The sequence below is a fragment of the Amia ocellicauda genome, chromosome 19, assembly GCF_036373705.1.
Source record: "Amia ocellicauda isolate fAmiCal2 chromosome 19, fAmiCal2.hap1, whole genome shotgun sequence".
Taxonomy (NCBI): Eukaryota; Metazoa; Chordata; class Actinopteri; order Amiiformes; family Amiidae; genus Amia; species Amia ocellicauda.
This window is the reverse complement of record NC_089868.1, coordinates 12,252,380-12,264,779: the sequence shown is the minus strand read 5'-3', so window position 1 is coordinate 12,264,779 and position 12,400 is coordinate 12,252,380. Positions and strand designations below refer to the sequence as shown.

General features: G+C 39.6%; 1 long non-coding RNA gene across 1 annotated transcript; it reads left to right on the top strand.

The window, feature by feature from the left end:
* The first annotated feature begins 345 nt into the window (after positions 1-345).
* LOC136714864 (uncharacterized) lies at positions 346-11,763 on the top strand. Its single transcript, XR_010805063.1, has 4 exons — positions 346-460; positions 3,114-3,269; positions 8,716-8,864; positions 10,026-11,763. It is a non-coding gene; the product is annotated as an uncharacterized LOC136714864 (long non-coding RNA).
* The last annotated feature ends 637 nt before the right edge of the window (positions 11,764-12,400 follow it).

The following is a 12,400-nucleotide window of genomic DNA, read 5'->3' as shown; positions in this document are numbered from 1 at the left end:
AGCCAACTCTCTTTTGTTAACAATAGGTCCGGAGCATACTTTCAGATGTGATATCCATGCGCTACAAGCGAGATCAATAGTAGATGGTTGCTCTGATATTCTCACAGCACACACACTATTATATATATAAATATATATATATATATATTACACACACGCGTATGTGTGCCAGCTATTATATAAGCGAACATTTAAAAAAATTGAATTAAGTAGAAAAAGTAGAATTAACAAAGGAACTACTTTGTGCTTCTGACGCACCACACTCTCAAGCTGCCTACGCCGCTGCTGCCACCCGCTCCTGGACGCCATTTTGTGTCGCTGCGCTTAGGGAGCGCGTGTGTGCAGTCACGTGATTCTGATGACGCGCGAAATTCAGAAGGAGGCCGGGAGTGAAAAGCAAAATGGACGAGATGAAGGACAGTCCGTCCTGTACTAGTTTAGACGCTATTGCGAGAGAAAGGTATGAACAGAAAATCACAACAAATGTTGGGCGTGATCCTTAGGTTATGAAGAGGAGCGATTTTCCACTTGAATTGAAAGACTTGCCTGCTATCGAGGCGGTAGATACAAGCGACTGCCCTGTACTCCAGACATCCGTCTACTCAAGGAAACAAACACACGCATGCACACACATGGAGAGATACAACTTGTGCGTTAGTGGTTGGGTCCACGGTACCAAGGGGCTCCACAATGACTGTCGTTTGGTTTTCGCCGGGTGAGTGGCATTGATTTTTCTGTCCTGTGGATGAACCCAGCAAGACATTCAACGCTGCTGCGCCTCTCGGGGTTGGCGACCCGGTTGTTCACTAGCGTTCAGGTTAGACTTCTGCTCCCCAGTAAGTCCGGTCTGGGAACACTGTTCGGGACCCATTTCTGTTCAGTTTCTTTAGCATATATTTGGTTAAGAATGCATGGTTGTTCTTATTATTATCACAGACTAAATAGAAAAAACTCAACCGGTTTTCTTAGTCAGTCACAATGTTGGCTCCGTCCTCAGAACCGGTGTAGTACCGCGGGGCAGCGGATCAAGGGCCAGGCAAAGACGGGCCGTGGCCACAGGCAAGGAATCCAGGGAACACGGCACTAATCAAGGCCCAGTCAGTAAAGCTCAGCAATGTAGTACAAAACTTCACAGTGGCTGGGAGTGAGTGGAGGGTTTATATGTGGAGCTGAGAACCGGGATGGGAGGTGCAGAGGGTGACTGAACAAGTGCAAGGGTTGCAGGAATGATAATTGAATGATTGAAGAGCTGGCAGAAGTGACTGCTAAGGCAGCGTGATGGCGACATCTAGTGGGGAAAGTGGAAGCGCTGGATGGTAGCCGTGACTGATGCTCTGAATGCGGAAGACACTCCAGGTGAAAGCATGTTGGAAAGCCAGTTAGGTGTGTTGCCACAAAATGTGCCAGAATTGTACTTAAAAACCTGTCTGTTTACAACAGACATTGTAATTTGCACTGAAAAATGACAAGTCAGTTTCAGATATTGAGGTTTCTAGGATTGTGAGTTACAAATGGTAACTATACCATGCATGTTAATTTCCTTAGTGGCTTTTATCCATTACCAGCTTTCACAACTTGTGGGTTTCAAGTAATTTCTTTAAAAAAACACTCCAGTTTCAGTTTAAGCCCCCCCCCGTTAAGAGCCTGGTTAAGTGATTAGCCATTGCTTAAATTGACTAGATTAAGTGATAGTAGTTTCATAATTAGCTGTGAACAATTGACTAAATCTAGGTGTATTCTTTCTTCTATGAAAAGGCATGGAAAATGTCAGGGAAGAAACTCATACATTGCTGAGTTGTATCCAGTCAGTGTTGCCAAACCTGAGAAATTAAGAATTCAATTCAGTAAACACCATTATGACCTTGGGTGTAGATACTGCTGAAGATTTGAAATTCATAGAAGAGGAGGATCTGCTCACGGTTCTTAAACCAGTTCCGGCAAGAAAACTGATATCCAGCTGTACTGTGACATGTCAGTATGTCCCCTTTTGTTTTATGTAATTTGACATTTTTGATTGTTGCATTCTAAGTGGAATTGTATATTTCAGCATTCATCCTACAAATTATTTTACCTGCACTGAAAGGAAAGAATAAGTACAGTATGCTTTTAAGACAACAAATGTGTTATCTGCCCTTGCCTAAACCTTTCCTTGTCTGTTTTGCATTTTGTTTTGTCTAATGTCTAAATTAAGCTACTCATCAGTTAGTTGTCCCTCCCCCCCTGATATCAGTGTTTTCTGTTGTGGTTTATAGCCAACATGATTATTCTTGTTGTAATGTTTTAGTATATAACAATGAATTGTTCAAAGACCAATCTGTAAATGCACTTTAGGTTTATTTAAAAGTTTTGAAGTGACTACATGTATCTCCCTGTGTAAATTGTAGTAATCCTACATACGTACAAACATTTATATTTTGTTTATTAATATTTGGCCTATTTCTTAAATTGTAACGGTGACTCTTTGACTCCCTTGTTCATTCAGCTCCACTGACGAAGAGAGATTTATAAAGCTCCTCTTCTTCAAGCAGTACACCACAGAAGTGCAACTATGAAGGACTGTTACACCTATTATTCCCAGAGAAGGGATTTCTTGTGATGCATGCCAGTTGAAACCCAGTTGAGAGATTGACCCTTTCTATTTGAGATGACAGGCATGCTTATTCATTTCAAGGAACTTATGGGGAAACATTTTGAAGACACTCTGACAGAGACATTGTCATCTAAAGGGAAGAGACTTATTGCCTACATTAGAATAATTGGTAATGGGAAAAATAAAAAGGTAACTGAAGTAAACGCACTACTGGAAAATGCTGAAAAAGCAGTGAAAATCAAGTTCCAGAAGTTCCAGGGACAATATTACTTATCCTTGCATACTTTCACAAAGATGACAGGCTGATGTTTCTTGAGGCCAGTGACACTTGTTTAGGAGATGAAATACCTTCACCAAGTCTTCCAGTCTCACATAATAATCGCATAATGTTTTGTGTTGAGTTATTTAACATTCTGTATCATCTGAGGTGTCATATACATATTCTGCTGTTCAAAATGTTCCTTAAGAAATGAACATGACCGTTCATGCAGAATATTAATTATTCTTATTCTTATCATCTCAGGAGTCTCTCTGTTGACAGCGACATGCTTCATGCTAAGCATTGACAGGATTGTTGTGAAGGAAAACAGTTTTCACTGTGATGATGGCATCCTACTACATCAATCTTCAACATCAAGTGCCCTGCAGAACTGGCATCAACGCTGGAATTCATACAGAGGTAACTTTGCAAAACAACTATGAAAGATGTAGTTTGTAATTTGTTGGCATTTTAATCAGGGGTGTAGGTTTGAATTCAAATGTGAGGGGGACAAATATTTTTCTGCAGGTAATACCTTTAGGTCAGGTATTTATTTCTAGATATAAAAGGTAATAGTACTATAGGCCTACATTATTATAACATGTATAAAATAGCCCAAAAGTAAATGTAAGATATCAATATGTTTGTGTATATTTAAAAACCAGGTTCATATGCTACATTCAGTAATTTTGATACATTACTAAATCAAAGTACAATAACTTACTTTTGATGACCTTTATTCAAATACTTTCTTTAAAATAATTATAAAAATGAATATACAATAAAATACAATTATTTAGCCTACACTATATGCAGACCTCTCCTCCCAAAAGAAAAAATATTTCAATCCTTAAGCTATCTTCTCATCCATCACCATAATTTTTTCTTTAACCCTAATTTCCCACTCCTAATTTTCTCTTCCTCCTTTTTGTTCTTTATCTGTCACCCTTCTTTTATCAACTTTTCTTTCCTTCTCTTCATTTTCTTACATCCTAACATTTTTCTTTATTAATTGAAAGCTCCAAACGCCAGTTTTCTTCGTTCATTTGTAGAGACAAACTGCTGGCAAATAGTTTTTCTGTCCAATCCATCCAACTTGTCCTGATGGACATGACAGACTGCTGCATGGTTTAAGTGGCTTTGCTTCATTGTACTTCGGAGCCAGGACTTAAGCCTTCTTAAAGCACTGAAACTCCTCTCTGCTTCAGAGGAAGCAGGGACAACCAAAAGAAGTCTAACAAGTGCTTCTACTGGGCTGAAAAGACCACGGACCTCAGGCAGCTGGTCTCTGAGGATAGTTGCAGCTTCAGTACTTGTGCTATACTGGTGGTGAATTTGTAACATGGACAACTGCACATCAATCAATCTCTTGTTCAGCTCTGGGTACTGGTCCACCACAGTATTAACCTCTCCTGAGAGGAGAATCCTTGCAAGTTTGTCAAGCTCTTATAGGCAGGCCTGATTGAAGCGCTCATTCAGCTGCACATCCACAGTGTCAAGCATCTTATAAAACTCAGCCTGGTAGTATTCCTGAGAAGATGTGGGAGAATAAGAAGCAGCATTTCCAGTGAAGTGCTTAGATGGATTCCAGATGTGAGGCATCTGAATTGATTGTAAATTGAACTTTCCAATCACCTCTGTTGCTCTGTCATATATCTGTTTAAATGTATCCTCTGACCTCTTTGCCTGTAATGTGTTCTTCACACACTCAACTGCAGCAAGCATTCCAGCCACTGCAGCTGTTCTCTTCTGTAAGCTGCTATTCAGGCACTCCAACTCCTCTGTGACCATAGAGGCTAAAAGGAGTCCCAGGACTGTGGTCCCTTTCTCAAAGTTCTCAAGAAGCCCTCTTGCTGTTACTGTGTCTGAGCCATCAGATGTAGCAATCTGCTCCAAGCTGAACTCTACAGACTAAGGCTTATTACTGAGTGGATTGCTAATTTCCCCAATTGCCTATACAGACTTGTGTATTCACTCTGGGCAATACATGTCAGAGGTGATGATGTGCAGGCAGCCTGTGTGACAAGATTTATACAGTGAGGGCCACAATGGACATGCAGAGCAAGTGGCTGCTTTTCTCTTAGTATGGTTGGTGTTCCATCATATGTTTGTCCACGCAGACTTGAGATGGGCAAGTTAAGGTGCAGCAGGACATCCATAGCAACTTTTGCCAGGTTGTCTCCAGATATAATCCAACAAATGCTTTATGGGGGATCAGGTCATGATCCACACAACGGACACAGAATAACTCCTGTTGAGTTCCATCTGTTATAATCGAGTATTGCTACAGTGGTAGATTGAGGACTGTACTGGCAATATCTTTGACAATGCAGTTGGCCAATAAACACAGGATTTCATTCTGAACTTTTGTGCTTGAATAATCATGGCACTGTGTTGTCAACCATGTAGCAAGAACTGGGTCATCCTCAGATCTCATTTTCAGTGTTTGGTATAGATTTCCATCCTTGTCCTCATGGCCCCTGAGAGCTAAACTCGGTCTAATTAAAAGTTGCACAGTACCCACTATTTTTGAGAGGCATGATCTTGCTCTCTCTTGCTGGAGAGCTCTAACTGTGGACAGTTGGGTATCAACTGGACTTGTTTGATGACTGTGTATTCATGGCAACCTTGTGTGACTGGTGCTTGAATGTAAAGCAAATGTTTCTATTGCTCTTTTCCAGTTTCTGAATCAAGAGTTTACAAATGCAGCATCAGAGTTTTTTGCAAGTGGTGATTTCTGGCTTTTGAAAGCTTTTGTGGAATAGAAGCATAACACTCCATTCACACTAGGACTGTAGTGGAGCCACTGGAATTCTTTGAACCACCTCTCTTGAAAACAAAGAAGCAATCACCGGTGATCATCCATGGCGAGGAGGTGGACATTGTAGACCAGTACAAATATCTTGGCACCATCTTCAATAGTACTCCGCTACCAGAAAAACTCCGCTACTGGAGAAAACACCATCAGCACCCCCCCTCCGCTCTCACAGGAGAAAACACATCGGCATCCCCCCCACACACACCCCGGAAATATTCTGCCTAGGGCCCCTACAGACTCTAGAATCTCTCTGTCCATGCTTCCCAATTCTAAATATTTAAAAGTATGAATAAATGTGTTTTAAACATTTCCTTGCGCTGTGTATTTGTATGAAATAATATGACCAGAATAAGTAATAATGCCCACTTATTAACGTAACAATTAATATAATAACTGCATGCAGCAGCCGCTCCTACCCCACTGAGGTTGAAGACATTTTGGTGTAACTATAATGAAACGAAAGAAAAGCCTGTTGTTGTGGTGGAAAATGAACCAGTATCGACTACCTGTCCTTGCAAGATTGGCTGAAGTGCATCTTTCTGTACCACCCTACAAAGTGAATGTATTTTCAGTGTTGATGGCGTCTATGGCAGAGTTGACTTGTGTGTTTTAACCACTAACTTGCTCACAAATCAGCTCTAGTACAGTTTTTGCAGTGGTCTAGTGTTTTTTGCAGGAAAGTGCCAGAAAGGCTGGTTTACACGCGTGAGAATAACACTTAAAACACTTCCATCCCGGAATCCATGGCTGTCATGTGACAACGTGTTCAAATTAAACCAGTAGATGTGCCTTGCAGCTTTAAAACTTTGTATTAGTGTTTTAATGGTAGGATTACAACACGATGTAAAGTATCTTAACGGTACACAGCAGACCCACAGGATAGAAAACAATGATCATAGAAAAAAAAAAAGCTTTGCCATTATTAACATAAAATACAACATTGCTAACAATGAAATGTCCATCAGCATCTTACTTTACCTTGAAATCTTACACTTTTATAATGCGGTCATTTAAGGATATATAAGATTAATACTGTTTATATTTGGAATGGGCATGGTTTGTAATTTTTCCTAATTTTTACATCAGTTACTCGAGTGTTTGGGTGTGATCCTTCCTTCTGCTGGTTTTTGTTCCAAACGAGGTCTTAATTACTTAATTGAATGGTATATTGCTTTTTTAGGTCAATTAAGGATTCAATTAAGCAATTAAAACCTCGGGTTTCTGCATCCCTCAACTTCCACCAGGAAGACAACCTCTTTGCAAAGGTCCACGACCTGACCTTGGGGCAACGCTTCTTGGAAGCATGTGACTGACCCTGCCCACAGAACCATGCGTCATGCATTGTATAAAAGGCTGTTAAATTGTGTTGTTCAGAGAGACTCTGCTGAGGTGGAGAGCTTCCAGGCCGGGCATGTTAAATAAATACTGTATCCTCTGTGCTTCAAGACATAAATTCTTTACTGGGCTTTTCAGTGACATTCCTATTAAAAGGTGATTACACATTTTAATTCCAAGATATGTTAAGATCTGGAAGAAAGAAGTAGTCTGAACTTCATGCCCATTATAGAAAAAAATAATAATTGTAATTCTTGGTTTGTGATATATATAGCATGAGGGGGGTTCCTGTCATGTCTACATTTCACCACCAGAGGTCTTAGTTTTCCCCAGTGTTATGTCTCCCCTGTCTCTTTCATTCCTCTTCACCTCATTATTGAATTATTGCCCCTTGTTCCCCAATCCATTAGCACACCTGTTCCTCATTTCCTTGCTTCACCTGCTTCCTGTATATATACCCCTTTGTTCTCTGTGAAGTCTTGCCTTCTCTAGGAGTTTGCTTTTCTGAATGTTTAGTTCTGTAGAGCGCTCTGTGTTTTGATCATCGCTCTTTGGATTACCTAGTTAGTGTTGTTTGTCTGATCCCATGACCTACACTGTACTGTTCACCGGCCCTTGACCTCCTGCTAGCCTGATCTGCCATGTCGCTGCGCACCTGGGTTCACTAACCCATCACGAACAAGGGATTTATCTGTATCAGACCGTGTTCTATTATGGAAGAATGAAGGAATATCTAGATCAGTTATGTATTCACTAGATTTATCTTTCAGAAGGTTGGTGATATTGAATTCTTATGTAATTTTGATGTGAATAAAATCCCTGTTAAACTTGCTACTGTTCATAAACGGGTACAATTGACTTGGAAATGAATATATAAACATAATTATTAAATTAAAATATAATTATTTAATTACTCAGAATTCTTCAATGCATTTAAAAATCCAGTTAATTTGCAATAGTTTTTGTTGCAATTCCCAGAGGGACTTTATTACTGTTAAGATTATATAAGGAGGTTTGCCAGCTAGAGACTGTTGTTCAGACATCATCCTTATTGCTGGAGGACGTGGATATTTTAAATAGGAAATGTGACATTAAACAAACTAGGAAATGATGTATTTCTATTCCCCCTGCAACATTTTACTGGAATGCAATTTTTAAAAATATAAACTGATTTAGTTTTTTTAAGATTTCTGTTAGGTATCATCTCGCCAATGAAGTTAAAGAAGTTTCTTCCAAAACAATTCATAGGATTTATCCTGTTATAAGATGTTTTAGCAAAATTTCAAGTAGAAATGGTTGAAAAGACCTGAAGTGGCCCACAATGCTGTTACCGGTGTTTGTGGACGGACAGGATAGAGGGGTGTGCTGTAAATGTTGGGCTCAGATCAAACAATATAATGGCAAATGTAATTAATTAACTCAGTCTCTTCCAATCAAGACTATTCCTAGAATGGATGCTCTAACTATAGTATGAGTATTTCTTTCTTTTACATGTCCTGGACCCACAACAAGGGAGCAGGAACAGACTACTCTTGCTTATTATGCGATCAATGGGTACAAGCCATTTCTGGACGCCTTTTGTCTGATTTGTATGTGTTGTCTGTTGTCTGTCCTAGGAACTGTCCTATATTAGAGATTACACAATCAACACTAAATATGCATAATGTTTCTTTGTAACTTCTGTTTTGAATGTTTATTGTTTTTGCGTATCAGATTCTGTGCAATGGTTGCAATCACGATTGTCAAACCTGAACTGATACCATCGAGTGCAGCCCATGCAGACTGTCAGGAGCCACAAGCAAGACGTGTGTACGGACGGGGATATGCAGAACGGATAGCATGACCTTCAGCTTCGGGACTCTGTGAGTTAGCAAAGGCAACAAGCAGCACAATAGTGGCAATTTAAACATACTGACAAAACAAGCAGGTCAGCCAATAATGGGGAGCAAGCATGTAAGAATGCCTATGAGGATTTAAAAACTTGCAACTAACCGAGATCCTTAAAAGCTTTTTAAAATAGGTGAATTTTAAGACATTTCTGGAAGCTTCAGCTGCGAGGCATGTCTACAGAAAGCTCTGTCACCTGACATGTTTTGAGGTTACAACGGGGCTGCTGAAGAAATCAGGAGCTTTTACATCATTTAGAAATATGTAAAAAATTAAATAATAAAGATTTCACTCAGACTACCCTCACCATAAAGACACAAATGCAGAGAGCATGTTTCAGTGTGTTTATTTGAAGTTGCAAATCTTTGTAAGTAATGTAAGTCTCCTTTTTGTTGTTTATCTGTGCTTACCCATTTCCTAGGAGAATTCTAGCTACATCAGTAGGCACCATTCATCCCCAGCTCCTCCGCGATAGCTTGTTATATATTGTCTGTCTATATTTATTTGGTTTGTTGTACAGTTATTTGCGGTTAGACACGCAGATAAGCTTTTCCACCAATCCAGGTCTTCCTCTCGTGTTTCATTGGTCATGTCACTTTTAGTGCACGTAAAATATAAGAAAGTTTACAAATGATCAATCAATCGATAGAATCAAACTAATTTCACCGTCGTATGACAATCATGGACTGACTGTGCAAGGTGGAATAGGGAATATGCACACGCTCTTTTCAGCCTGCCAGACAGCCCCCAGGGTAAATAAGTGCCACACTCCCTCAGGGAAGGAGATGGGCTCCCCACTGCAGTCTCACACCCCAGCAATAGAGATCAGAGGACAGCACTCACAGCCAGGCTGCTCCCGATGTCAGAGCATAAGTTTGAGGCACTTTTGCTTTTTTGCAGTCAATGGCAGGGCTGTGGTCAGAGATAATGACCTGCAGGAAGAGCACTGATCTGAAAAATGAAATTGGTGTGAAGGACAGAACTTAAGAACAAACCCCCCATTTGTGTCTGATCTTTTTCAAATGAAAAAAATCAGTGGCTGATGGAAGACCAGTGGGGTCAATGTGTTTGACTCCTCACGGGCTGTGTTTAATAACTGTGGCCCCTGTGTCTCCCCATCTGTGTCTCTCCTGCAGCAGCGGAGCTGCACTTGTCTCCTCAGAGGCCTCCCCCCACCGGGCTCTGGACCTCCTCCTTCAGAGCTCCGTCCAGGACTGCCTGCACCGTTATTTCAAGGTCAGTCTCAGGGATGGCTGCTGCTGCTGGAGGAGGCTGTATTTTTAAGATTTTTTTCATGATAAAAATTTCTCACCTCAGCAGTGCGGAGTGTGTTGTGTAGATGAGTGGAAAAAATGAATTAATGAAACTCTGAGGCTCTGACACACCAAAATGTGAATAAAGCTCAAGGGGGTGTGGACTGTCTACAGGCCCTGAATGTATTCACTAGAAAGGCTTTTTCCAATGTTAAAATAGATTTTGCATTTATTTTTGAAGATCTGTCTCTTGCAGCTTTCAACCTGTATTTATCATAAAATGTCCTCTTTTAAATGCCATTCCCTGGAAACCCACAAACCACATGACCTCAGAATTATTCCTAAATCTACATGGCCACAAAGCCTGATATGACAGTCACTCATACAGTCCTTACAAACTGCTTACTGGACATTAAGACATGGATGCAACACAACTCTTATCTTTTTCTAGACTTGTAGCACCCTGGGTGTGAGAAGAGCACATTATCAATAAAATGCATTAAAATATCCACCGACAATTAGTGATGTGACACTCGAAGCAGGCTTCACGAAGCAGTATCGACACTTCTGGTTTAAACAAGCATGTCTCTCTGTACTTCCCAATATAGTCTTTGCCCTCTGTTATATAAACCATCACTTTCCCAGGTGCACAATATCTGTCATAAACAAAATGTAGGCGATACTCTATATCAGCATCACTTGGATCATCACACAACCACATCCCTAAATATATGAACAGGAAATACATGTAACTGTTGACTATATCTAGGCTATATGAAATGTAGACTATGCTTATAGTTAATTGCATTTATTTGGCGTGGCTACTTAACATACGACATTAATCAGGTAAATGTGACTGCCTACTCTAAATTCATCATCTAGTCTTGAGTCTTTATATTGATCACAGAGAAACTATTACATAATGTTACTTATACCTTGCTGACAAAGCAGGTTTAATGACCGAATATTTGTGGACATGATGACGATGGGTTCATTTGTATATTGCCTGGCTGATGTCCGAGGACTATTGTCTTTCCAGTCACTCGATACAGTCGCAATACCATGTATTGAGCAGCTGATGTCACTATGGAGAGCATGTGTCCAGTGCTTCGAAGCAGTGCACGCATGGTAACGCTTTATTTGAACACCCCTCTATGTAGCCTACATAAAGGCTACATAACACAGCCATAATACATTCATAACCAGCCATAACCATTTTCCAACTGACATAACAGGCACATAAGTATTCACAACACTGATTGTAGCATTCCCTATGAAATGTTTGACATAACCATGCATGCCACATGTCATAAAATGATTCGTCCTGATTTTGGGGGTAAAGCGTCATAATGCAGGTATAAATACATACAAGACATAATGTTATAACACTCTGCTATGAAACATGGGACATAACATCTTGCCATAGGACACCAAAGAAAATTGTAGATTTCAATTGAAGAAAATGTATGCACAGCTTGGTACATATTGTTCTCATCATAATTAATATTGTGTTCTGTTCATTGTGGACCTAAATGGATTATTGATGTACATCTGTATCTTATTGTTTGATCATGTCACTGTTTTCTTATTTTAAAATAAATATATACCTTTGTAGCTCAAATGAAGGACCATGTCAATCTTTTACTTGCTGCTCTTTTTTGTGCTGCTTAAATGGAAGTAAGCTACTCATTTCAGTATGTAGATTAAGTATATTCAATAAACCAGGACATTAACATGTATTATAACACTGGTATAAGGTGCTGCAAGAGTTATAACACTCACATTACATTGCTATGAAGGATTTTGTGCAATTCAAATAAAGTGACATAAATATTATAGGTCGTATCACTTTCATAAACCCTTCTTCCTGTGTTATTTGCTTGAATACAGAGTAATAACACACTCAACACAAATGACAGTAAACAGCTTTATTACAAAATAAAAAGGCTAGTTTGCCATAGGGAAATGTACAGCTTGGCCTTTTCTGTCAATGTAAAAAATACAACCAAAAATATGCATATATAGATTTACATGTTGCTGTATTTCTTAGATACATTGTTTTGTGTGTAGGTGTGTCCTCATATTTAAAACAAACAAACAGAAAAGATTCTGTAGGTCAGAGTCACTGCACTTTTAATCAAACCTCACAAATGTTTGATCAATGTTTTTCTTTTCTTCTTTTAAAGTAAGATAAGTTAAACACTCAGAATTTGAACCTTTTCACATCATGGAAAAGTCTGCCTAGAACACCATTTGAT